Here is a 12,556-nt window from a genome sequence, read left to right as displayed (position 1 = left end):
AAAGCTTGAACCGAATCTCCAAAAGTATGATGAATTGATGAGTTTGTTTGTTATTTTCGTGACAATAGATTGCAGTTTATTTTAACACTTGAAAGAAAGAAATTATCTTTTTCGAAAAAAAGTCACTATAAAAGTCGAGGATTTCTGTAAAAAATCACAAAAATCTGAAGGTGCAAAGATGTTGATGCCTGCCTGTTTTCCTAATGACTATAGTTTAATCGATGTTTTCCGTGTTATGCGCACGAAAGGTTTCATTTTTTGAATGCCCTTGACAGTTTTCGGCGTCGCCGCTGTATGCTCTTGGGGTTAGTTAAGCCTTATCCGTTGTCAGACGTTGCGTTTTGCCATCTGGTCTTTCGTGCCACAACTCTTGTAGTATCGCTGTTACACACAGTTTCCCTGAATGCCAAACAAACCCCTCACACGCAAGCGGTAGATGGTCAGTCTGAGGTGTCAGCTTGAAGGTAGTGCTTGTTGTTATGGACGTGTTAGACAGGCACCAGCTAACCCGTAGAATCAGGGCGACACAGCCTGAAAATACACGCAAAACATACGCTTGAATCTTGTGGGTAAACATCCGCACCTACACATATACAGCAACAGCAAAAACTAAAGCGATGGCGTCAACAACAACAAGAACAACAACGACAACGACAACAACAACAACAACAACTACAGAAACAACGACGACGACGACGACCACATCGCCACCACCACCACAGCCACCACCAACAACAAAAGCAACAAGATAACTAATATGAACAGTAAAACACACTTGCAGCAATCAAAGAACGTACAACGTAACACAGGACTGTCCACAGGAGAGTGTATCTTCGTTTTTCCCATACACATTTTTATACTTTTTCCTTTTACTTTAACCCTTTCTGTCGCCCCGCCCCTCCCTCTCATCTCTCATTATCATACTCCCCCTTATTAAGTTACTTGCATGACGACTGGATCTATACTACACGTCATAAAAAAGAGGCAGATAAGTTTGAGTGCATATCTTTGAGGTCAGGCCGTTTATTGTAAAAAAAACCACCCAGTTATATGACTTAAAAGGCCATTTATTACCCTACCATATTCAACGAAGAGATTGATTTTACATAAGGTAGTGTCAAAAACATCTGCCTAGATTTTTTATGACGCATAGTATAGAACTCTCTCTCTCTCTCTCTCTCTCTCTCTCTCTCTCTCTCTCTCTCTCTCTCTCTCTCTCTCTCTCTCTCTCTCTCTCTCTCTCCCTCCCTCTCTCTCAAGTTAGGAAACATAGACTATTACGTGTTTGAGTAATAAATTATTTGCAAAGTAGTATCAAATAATTTGTACCTGTTATCAAAATTAAGGCATTACGCCGATTCTGAAGCACTCAACATGTTCTATTACGCCCACATAATGCCTCATATAAACTTCGCTTCGACACTTTGGGATAACTGCATCGCCGAGCTGCAAAAATATTCTGCATGATTTGAATAGGTCCACGGATGATAAACTAAAGCTCCTGAATTTCCTCCCCTTGAAAGATCAGTTGACGTTAAACAAGGCTGTGTTCATGTATAAAATTCTAAATGACGACTGTCCTAAATATTTGCAATCACATTTCAAACATGCCACAAAAAGATATGGGTCCCAAAAAATCATCCCTCCTATACCTCGCATAGACCTCTACAAATCGAGCTTAGCCTTCTCGGGAGCTTTTCTCTGGAACTCCTTCCCCCAACAGATAAGAAATGCAACTTCAGTGACTGAAATGTTTAAGAGACAGTCACGTTCACACATCATTCGTGAATGAAATGTCTTGTTCGATTGTTATTTTGTTGAACATGTTGTACTAGTGTTAAGGCAAAAAAAAAATAAAAAAAATAGGTGTGGTTAAGGTAACATAGCCAAAAAAAATAGGGTAGGAAGGTAGGCAATCACTTTTTTTGTTTAAACTTTTTTTTCTAATGTGTACAAATTAAACCTACTTGACAGGGAAATAAGTGTGCGACTCGAGCGCTTTCGCTTTCATTGCGTTTTCTGCACTCGGGTTTTTTTGTTTTTTGGTTTGATTGTTGACAAATGTAACAAGAAATTCCTCCGAGGTAGGAAAAACACCCCCGTCCTTACCATTCTCACTGCCACCAACTGAGAAGGTTATTTCCCTTTGACCATTAATATGTCCCTCTATAAGTCCTTGTAGAATCTTAATCCACCAATAACTCCCTAACCGTGTGTTTGACTGGTCCCAATTTTTGTAAGGACTGTCTCAGGAATGTATAGAACCTGTTCACCAAGTTTGGTGACGATCGGTCCGTTCATTCTTGAGATCTATATGCGAACACAAACACACACACAAACAAACAAACAAACAAACACATCGACCGAATCCTATACACACCCCTATACCGGGGGTGTAATAAAAAGTTATAGGGTCGGCCCCTAAAAATAGGGTAGGTCGGTTTACCGTAACCACACCTATTTTTGTTTTTAGGCCTAACGGATGTGTAGCTGATTTGAGCAACTTAATTCTCAAAATGAAAGGTTTAACTATGTCAATGTGATTTTGTAATTTTGAGTTCTCCTTATATAATTCCTTAAATGCACATTGAGTTGCAATCCATACAATGTATTTCTGTATGTTATATGATTGAATTTTTATTTTTAAAGCCATATGTACTCGATGACTATACACGCTAATTGCTTTACCAACAGCTGGAGACATGCTGAATTACGTTCCCTGCAAGATATTGTGGTCTAGGACCCCTTAAATGTTGAGATATTTGAATTTTTATTTTGATCTAGATCGTCCTATTTATAGATTTGCCAACAGAGGGAACGTTGACGCAAGGGAAATAACTCCGCGTCTTTGTTGACATCCTCACTTTTTCAGAGGCTAGAACAAGCTGTAATGCATGTATATGGTCCGCGCATTGCGACATATCGTCATTACATGGTCTTATGGTGCGTTTGACATCGATTATGGGCAAACTACACTTTGTAAACACGGGAGCGCGTACATATGCCTTTAATGTGCGTTTGTCTTTATGTGTTGTATAAAGGACAGGTTGGAAGAATAGGCTTTGCCTAAAACCTTTATCCTTTTGTAATAAAGTTCTGAGTCTGAGTCTGAGTCTCTCTCTCTCTCTCTCTCTCTCTCTCTCTCTCTCTCTCTCCCCCTCTCTCTCTCTCTCTTTCTCTCTCTCTCTCACTCGCTCTCTCTCCCCCCTCTATCTCTCTAACTCTCACTCGCTCTCCCCCTCTCTCTCTCTTTCTCTCTCTCTCTCTCTCTCTTTCTCTCTCTCTCACTCGCTCTCTCTCCCCCCTCTATCTCTCTAACTCTCACTCGCTCTCCCCCTCTCTCTCTGTTTCTCTCGCTCTCCCTCTCTCTCTCTCTCTCTCTCTCTCTCTCTCTCTCTCCCGCTCTCCCGCTCTCCCGCTCTCTCCTTCTTTCTCCCTCTCTCTTTCTCTCTCACCCAGTCTAAGTTTCAGTCTCCTTCCCCCCTCTCTCTCTCTTTCTGCCCTTCTCTCTATCGTCTCGTGTCTGACGAGAACTGTTCAGCCTGCAAGGTAATATAGAATTACATCCGATTAGAAATGTCCGATGGGCGTAAAATGAATATTTGGAGTGTCGGCGACCCTTTTTGTGGCTAACGTCCATATCACACTTATTATTCTGTCAGGCGTGTTATTATGGAAATTTAATTAGAATAATGTATTATCAGCACTAGCGATGAAAGGGATGCAGTTGACAAACGCTGACGTGAAGAGTAGTTACATTTCTAATATGGAAAGTGTGACTCGCACTAACTACGCTATCGGTGCCAATATCGTGTGTGTGATTATTAGTGTGTGTGTGTGTGTGTGTGTGTGTGTGTGTGTGTGTGTGTGTGTGTGTGTGTGTGTGTGTGTGTGTGTGTGTGTGTGTGTGTGTGTGTGTGTGTGTGTGTGTATGTGTGTGCATGTGTGTGTGTGTGTGTGGCTGTGTGTGTGTGTGTGGCTGTGTGCACGTGTCTGTATGTCTGCGTCTGTGCCCATAACTTCTAAGCAATATCGAACGCGAAAGGCATTAACAGTAAACTTCACTTCCATTCACTAACTGATATATTGCCCCGTAAACCTGAAAGCTAATTGCGCATCCGTGTCTAAAATCAATGTTGTCAAAATATTTTAATTCTTCATACGTTGGCTATAGAAGTCGATATGACAGAAATGCAAACAGTCAAAAGATGGCCGTTCCGATGGACGTAAGTTAATGGCGATCGATTCACCATTTTTTTAAGTTGACACGTGTCAACTGTTCAGAATGTTATGCATTTTCTCAGAGTAATTGCTAACTTCAGCAAAGAGAAAACAACGAGAAATAAAGGGGGAAAAAGCACATATAACAAGGATTTTTTACGAGCACAAAAGTTTCCCGCGTGTCAGGTCTTCTCTCGCGAAGCAACGTATTCTCTCGCAATGTTATTGGCCGAATTGTTTGTCCAACGGTATTCCTAAAATCCCTTCTTTGGAATAAGAAAAACGTTGGTATTTGCAGCGGACTTAAAATATCACACAACACGTACCAAACAACATTTCCCACTACATGCTTGGAACTCACTGTCTCTTAGGGAAGTGGGAAAGAAAAACAACATTTCCCACTACATGCTTGGAACTCACTGTCTCTTAGGGAAGTGGGAAAGAAAAACAACATTTCCCACTATACATGCCTGGAACTCACTGTCTCTTAGGGAAGTGGGAAAGAAAAACAACATTTCCCACTATACATGCGTGGAACTCACTGTCTCTTAGGGAAGTGGGAAAGAAAAACAACATTTGACGCTCCAAAGAGCGTTTTGAAAATACCATGTTGACAGTATTTCATTTTGTTTTAATGGTCATTCAGTATTTTTCTGATCATAATTTAATTCATGTTCATGGTTATTAAGCAAATTGAAATTACCCATTTCAGTGTTATCCTGATCAAATAACAATACTCAAAATTCAGTAATGTTCATAAAACAATAGAACGCATGTTTGTTTGTGGTCCCATGGAAATGTAGATGCTTCCATTAGTGTCCGCGTTAAGGGACAATGCAACTCGGAAACGGCTAAATGTCGACCTCCCATGCACAGCTTGTCAATGTTGAACACTCTGCTGTATGCTAGTTCCCAGCATACACATCTAAACAAAATCCCAATGGCCGTGTTCTTCAAAGACGCCCCCTCCGTCCCCCGCTCGTTTACTGACTAACTTACTAACAAACAACTAACAAAACGAAACGAACGAACGAACGAACGAACGAACGAACGGAGGAACAAACGAACGAACGAACGAACGAACGAACGAACGAACGGAGGAACAAACGAACGAACGAACGAACGAACGAACGGACGGACGGACGGACGGACGGACGGACGGACGGTCGGACGGACGGACGGACGGACGAACGGACGAACGAACGAACGAACGAACGAACGAACGGACTGACTGACTGACTGACTGACACACTAAGTGACTGACTGATAGCAGCTCAATTCCAATAACAAAAGCCAGTGGTGAGAAAGGACAACCTTGTCGCACCCCACAGCTGACTTCAAAATCACTTGAGAGCCAACCGTTGTATCCAATGCAGCTTCTTGTGCTACTGAACAATACTTCTACCCAACGTAAAAAATCTGTTCCAAATCCGTATCTCTTAAAGGCATATAACATAAACTCTTTCGATATACTGTCAAATGCTTTTTTGAAATCTAAAGCAAGTACCAAACCAGGTTTTTCTTGTAATCTAAAGTGTTCAATAACATCATCTATTGTTCTCAGCGTATGAGAGACGTTTCTACCTTTAATAAAACCAACTTGATCTTCGTGTACTATGTTTTGAATAACTGGGCTTAGCCTATTTGCTAAACATTTAGCTAAAATCTTATAGTCTGTATTTGTCAAAGAAATTGGTCTCCAGTTTGATAAACTGTGTTTTGATAAGTCTTTCCCTTTGTGGATCAGGGTAATAACCGCCGATGCTTGGGTGAAGGACAGACTTCCATTCTCAAATGATTTGTTAAATGAATCAACAATAAGAATTCTTAACTTTGACCAAAAAAACTTAATAAATTCTGTGGTAAGGCCGTCCATGCCTGGTGAGGAACCATTTTTCATCAATTTAAGTGCCGATGATGCCTCTTCAACCGTTACATTTCCTTCACACTTTGCCTTCTCCTCATCACTTAACTGAGGAACATCGCAATCTTGCAAAAAGGATGTAATATTATTGTCTAAATTTTCATCAGGTAATTTTCGTGAATAAAGAGTTTGAAAATACTCTCTCTGAGCTTCCAGTATATCAAATTGATCTGTAATGACTTCACCATTCTCCAGTTCTAATCTTGGCATTAATTTAGAATGTGCACGTGATTTTTCTAAGTTAAGAAAATACTTTGTATTTGTTTCTCCTTCTTCGATCCATTTTACTCGTGATCTTGTCTGGGCACTGTGCAATTCTGTTTTTTCAATTAGTTCCAAATTCAATTTTAACTTTTCTCGTCGAAAAATAGCGTTTTTATCATCTGGGTTTTTGGCTAAATGTGATTCGCATACATTTAAATCATGTTGCAGTGTTATCTTGTCTGTTCTCTTTTTTACGGCATTTTTCTTGCTGTATTGCATAGAGATGTCCTTAATTTCCAGTTTTAGTAACTCCCAATTCAATCCCGCATGCTGTGTCGGCTGCTCAGAGAGAAAATTATCAATGGTCTGATTCATAATATCAACGTATGCCTGTTGTTTTAATAGAGAGTTGTTAAATTTCCAGTACCCTGGACCTCTGCATGTATCAGTACATTTTAGTTGTAAATAAACACCCCTGTGATCAGTCGAAGGTAGTGAATATATATTGCATTCAAGCACTTCGTCAATTACGTTATCATTTAATAACATGTAATCCAGTCGCCGTGCAATAAATGTACCCCCTCCCTTTGACCATGTGTATTCTTTTTCTTGTGGGTTGCAAATCCGCCACATATCATTCAAAGCACAATCATTTATAAAAAGAGTTAAAGGCTTTTACCAAACTCTCTTGGTGTTTTTGGCCACTGATAATATCAAGTTCATTATTCAACACGGCATTAAAATCTCCACAGACTATTTTCCTTTCACAATCACATTCTTTGACTTTGACAGCTAAATCATGTAAAAATTCCTTGATCTCTTTTGTTACACTGGGTGCGTATATATTAAACACACATACATCTCTATTCTCAATGGATATTCTTATTGCAATAACCCTATCGTTTAATGTAAAGGTCTTCCATGCGAACGAAAACTGCTTTCTAATTAATATAATCTGACCTTTACTGTGTGCAGTACTTTCTGAAAAAATCAAATCTCCTCCCCATTCTTTTTTCCATAACTCCACCACACCTTTGGTAACATACGATTCTTGAATACATATAATGTCGTATTTTTTTTCCTTGAAATGTCGAAAAAGACTTTTGCGTTTTGTTGCATTTCGTAATCCACGCACATTAAGTGATAAAATGTTTAACGTATCCATAGGAAAGAGGGTACAAGGTCAATAAATACAACGAGTGTAAACACTTGAATCGTAAGACAATCGGGAAAGTCCATAGTCCGGGCCAGGTCGTAAGGGTTGAGAAACTTGGACAGGTCGTCCTATTCCTGTGTATTAGATGGGTTGTTAGCGCTGTCATGGGCTGTTAAGGAGTTGCGTTCGTGGCGCGGTTTCTTTTCGAGTTTCTCGAGTATTTTCCCCCCACTCTTTCCACCCTCTTCCTGGCTCGATCGCCGGCGCTTGGACGACTCGGACCGGCTTCGCGAGTCACTAGTGTAGTGAGAGTGAATAGCAGTTTGGCGGACCGAAGGACGAGGCGTGCGTGTCTCCCCCCCTTCCTCCTCCCTGTCCTTTTCACTGGTGAGTTTGGCGGCCGGGTTCGCTGCCTGCGCATTGTCACTGCGTGCTGCACGCGTCTCGTTTGGTGCAGTGGTCAGCTCGCCGGACTGATTTGGTTCAATTTCAGTGTCACTGTCACCTTCCGTTTCGCTGGCACGTGCGCTGCAAGCGTTGTCGCCGCGTTTATGGCCAGGTTTGAGACAGTCACGGCAGACTACCTCTCTGTCGCACTGTGAAACGTGGTGCCCCTCATTGAGGCACTTTGAGCAAATGACTTTTTTCTTTACGAGTTTCTGTTCTCTGTGGTAAACTTTTGCTGTGAAGAAGCCTCCCACCTTCATTGTTTTTTCTAGAGGGGTTGTGGGGGTGGTGATGAAAACAAACCGACGTCCCGATTTCGAAAAGGTTTTGAAGTAAAAGGTTTGGAAATTGAAACTGACGATTCAGAAGAAGTGCATATGTTTAAAAAGATTTTGAAGGCACTTCTGTATGCCGATGATGTTACCATGTTTCTGCGTGATAAAGATGACATTAAAGTTGTTTTGGGGATATTAGACGAGTTTACAATTATATCCGGTTTGAAGATAAATAGAGTAAAATCAGAAGCAATGTGGATTGGATCAAAACGGAATAGCAACGAGGGAGGATACGGATTAAGATGGGTTAAACAAATGAAGATTCTGGGAATATATTTTTGCAATACATCCAGTGCCTCCCTCGTGGATGAAAACTGGACACAACGAATTAAGAGTATTAAGCAGGTGATTTTAAACTGGGAAAAACGGAATCTTGGCATATTTGGTAAAATGTGCGTAATAAAAAGTTTTTTGATTTCTCAGCTCGTTTATGTTATGCAGGCAATATGCATCCCTGAACCTGTGTTGAAAGAAATTAATACGTTATTGTTTCGTTTTCTTTGGAGGAAAATTAATTGTAACAAGAAAGCGTTTGAGAAAGTGAAGAGAAGTGTTATGTGCAGTGGAATAGGAACAGGAGGAATCCAAATGATTGACATGCAAATATTGCAAGAATCTATTCTGTGCGGCTGGCTTGCTCAGCTCTCGAATATGAATAACAATAGTACATGGACTTGGATTCCTAGATTATATTTCCGTAATTTTGGAACAGATTTATCATGTTTTAATTCAATTATTGGTCCTAAAAAGTTTAAAGGGTTAGATAGTCTTCAGTCCTCCTTCTGGAGCAAAGTACTGCGAGTCTGGTTGGAACATAATACACTGCACTCTTCGTCATCTCTGAAGATGGCATGCATATGGAATAATATCGATATAAAATATCAAAATAATGTAATTTATTTTGACAACTGGGCAAAAAAAGGAATAACACATGTCAATGACCTCTTAGAAAACAATTCCATTTTGTCATTTCAAAATGTACAGAACCTAATTGGTACTTCACCAGAACTCTATTTACAGTACATTGTTGTTCACTCGGCGTTGTCTCGTTATTTAAAGAACAATACGGATTATGTATATGCTGTCACTGAAGAATTCTCGAAATTGTATTTTAATGATAAAGTGATGTTAAAAGCTAGAGATTTTCGAAATTTTATGACAGATATGAAATATAGTCCACCCTGCTGTGTTCGATTTTGGCTGAACAAACTTGGTATTAGTATTGAAGAAAAAGTTTGGCTTAATGCAAAAGAAACAACAACAGAAACCAGACTAAAAGAATTACAGTGGAAGATATTACACAATATATACCCAACCAATATTCTCCTCTTAAAAATGGGACTCGCAAATAATGATAAATGTCCATACTGTATTGAACAAGTTGATTACATTGAACATTTCTTTTTCTATTGCAGTAAAATTCACCATTTGTGGAAGCATGTTGAAACATTGTTCTACAATCGATATAACATAGCAATTATTCTACAAGCAACAGATGTGCTGATTTATGTGCGAGATAAGAATGGTTTGACACATGAAATGTTTAAGTATCTTACCCATTTAATCTTGATTGGAAAAATGTGTATAAGTAAATTTAGATATGGGACACCCCTTGAAATATTATTTATTTTTCAAAGGGACTTAACCCTCAGGGGCCTGGTATAAGTTGAGTGTTAAAAAAGATTTGGTGTACTGGAAACTGAGCTGAACATTAGGAATAAATTTATGTTATGATTATTTTTATTTATTTATTTATTTGAACATATTAGTTTACTGATAAGGTTTATTGATTTAAAAATTGTACACATCTGAAAAGAAAAGACCTATGAAGAAGGTTTGCTCCAAGCCACACACAAAAAAAAAGCTATAATAAAAAGGCAAAAAATAATTGTAGTAGCAAACCTGCATGCAACTGAGGTTAAAAAAAAAAAAAAAAAAAAAAAAAAAAAGTGACTGACTGATTGACTGACACACTAACTAACTAACTAACTAACTAACTACTTTACTAACTATTTAACTAACTAACTAACTAACTGTCAGTCAAGAATCTGAAAACGGAGTGTTTGCAACTCAGTTTCTTCGCGAACGCTGCACACAAGAAGACCACCAACGTTTGTTCCGTAACAAAACAGATACATGTACAGTACGCCCTCTGTTACAGTACTGCTACGACAGTTTGGAAGGTAAACTCTTCATGTAATTTTTGGACAAGTTTTTTTTCTTTTCACACCAGCCTTGCCTGTTTAGAACCAGATAATGATACGGCTTCAGCACTTGCAGGCTTGAGTGCGAAAAAAGAAGAGACCGTTGCGAAGTGTTTATGGCTTTTCCTGACTTTCAATTGCAAAGTTTGGAAGCATGAACGTTTTATTACCTGGCGTTTTTGGTAAGTGTAAGTGGTTGTGCGAAGGTGGCACAACAATGACTTTCACACCTGTCTTATTACCTGTTCTGCCAGCGTTGTTCTCGCGGAACTCCCCCCTGTCACTATTCATTAAACTGTCAGCAAGAAACATATGTGTTTTGTATTACCTGACAGGAATATGTTCAGTGTGTGTGTGTGTGTGTGTGTGTGTGTGTGTGTGTGTGTGCGTGCGTGCGTGCGTGTGTGTGTGTGTGTGTGTGTGTGTGTGTGTGTGTGTGTGTGCGTGCGTGCGTGTGTGCGTGCGTGCGTGCGTGCGTGTGTGTGCGTGCGTGCGTCCGTGCGTGCGTCCGTGCGTGCGTGTGTGTGTGTGTGTGTGTGTGTGTATGCGTGCGTACGTGTATGTATTCATGTCTGGCTCTCTGTCCGTGTGTCTATCTACATAAGTATATGCCTATCGGCATATTTGCCTGTGTGCCTGCACATCCCTTCACCCGCCATTTCGTCGGCCCGTCTGTCTGTCTGTCGGCTGTCTGTCTGTCGGCCCGCCTGTCTGTCGAATGATCTAATCTAACTGCCATGTTATAAGAGATAACTTTTATTTACTGTGATTGTTTTTCTTTTCTTTCGTTGCTTTTCTCTGCCCTAGACAGTTTTAAACACTTTCCGAATTTATATATTTTGCTGTTATTCTAACAAAACAAAGATGTTATCAGTTTGCGTTATATATTTTCTTTTAACTATGTACAAGTTGCTCGACACGATTCTCAAATGTTGAGAACCACACGGTTTTTCAATCGACACTCTCTTGTCCAAGACGGCTTGCCATACTTGTGTAGATGACCGGAAGGACTCTCCTCGTAGAGAAAGATTGCGCTTTCAGCGGCGTAAGAATTTAGGTGAGAAGGTTAATAATGCCAAATAACTCATACCCGAGAGGGTGATTATGTTGCTTTTTACTACACCCTCGCTAAAAGACTCACAAGTTGATTGACGGCTATTTGAACACGTGATACGCCAAGCGGCGAATCGTTGAACTCGTTTTATTGAGATGGAGAAGAATCTCTTTTCTACAGCGTGATTGGTCAGCGGAGGCTCTCTGGGTAATGACGCCGTCCATTTCACGCATGTTTTTATCTGAGATCGATCCCGAAGCATTAACCGGCTTATGCATTCCTTTTTTACATTTAGTCAAGTTTTGACTAAATGTTTTAACGTAGAGGGGGAAACGAGACGAGGGTCGTGGTGTATGTGTGTGTGTCTGTCTGTCTGTGCGTGTGTGTGTGTAGAGCGATTCAGACCAAACTACTGGACCGTTCTTTATGAAATTTGACATGAGACTTCCTGGGAATGATATCCCCGGACATTTTTTCTTTTTTTGGATAAATACCTTTGATGACGTCATATCCGGCTTTTTGTAAAAGTTGAGGCGGCACTGTCACACGCTTATTTTTCAATAAAATTGATTGAAATTTTGGCCAAGCAATCTTCGACGAAGCCCGGACTTCGGTATTGCATATCAACTTGGTGGCTTAAAAATTAATTAATGACTTTGGTCTTTAAAAATCTGAAAATTGTAAAAAAAATAATTTGTTTTTGAAACGATATAAATTGACGTTCATCTTATTCTTCATCATTTTCTGATTTCCAAAAACATATAAATATGTTATATTCGGATTAAAAACAAGCTCTGAAAATTACAAATATACAAATTATTATTAAAATAAAATTTCCGAAATCGATTTGAAAACAATTTCATCTTATTCCTTGTGGGTTCCTGATTCCAAAAACATATAGATGTGATATGTTTGGATTAAAACACGCTCAGAAAGTTAAAAAGAATAGAGATAAAGAAAAGCGTGCTATCCTTCTCAGCGCAACTACTACCCCGCTCTTCTTGTCAATTT

At 39.7% G+C, this 12,556-nt stretch overlaps 1 protein-coding gene across 1 annotated transcript in view; it reads right to left on the bottom strand.

Moving 5' to 3' along the window:
* The window catches only part of LOC138966079 (orexin receptor type 2-like), a 302,367-nt gene extending 301,838 nt beyond the window's left edge, over positions 1-529 (bottom strand). Inside the window, exon 1 of the mRNA XM_070338165.1 lies at positions 1-529. This exon is cut by the window's left edge and continues 1,505 nt beyond it. The gene's annotated coding sequence lies outside the window, so the exon portion shown is untranslated.
* Between the last annotated feature and the right edge of the window lie 12,027 nt (positions 530-12,556).

The sequence above is a fragment of the Littorina saxatilis genome, linkage group LG5 (assembly GCF_037325665.1).
Source record: "Littorina saxatilis isolate snail1 linkage group LG5, US_GU_Lsax_2.0, whole genome shotgun sequence".
In the NCBI taxonomy this organism is placed as follows: domain Eukaryota; kingdom Metazoa; phylum Mollusca; class Gastropoda; order Littorinimorpha; family Littorinidae; genus Littorina; species Littorina saxatilis.
The sequence above is the reverse complement of the archived record's forward strand: the minus strand, read 5'-3'. Positions and strand labels throughout refer to the sequence as shown.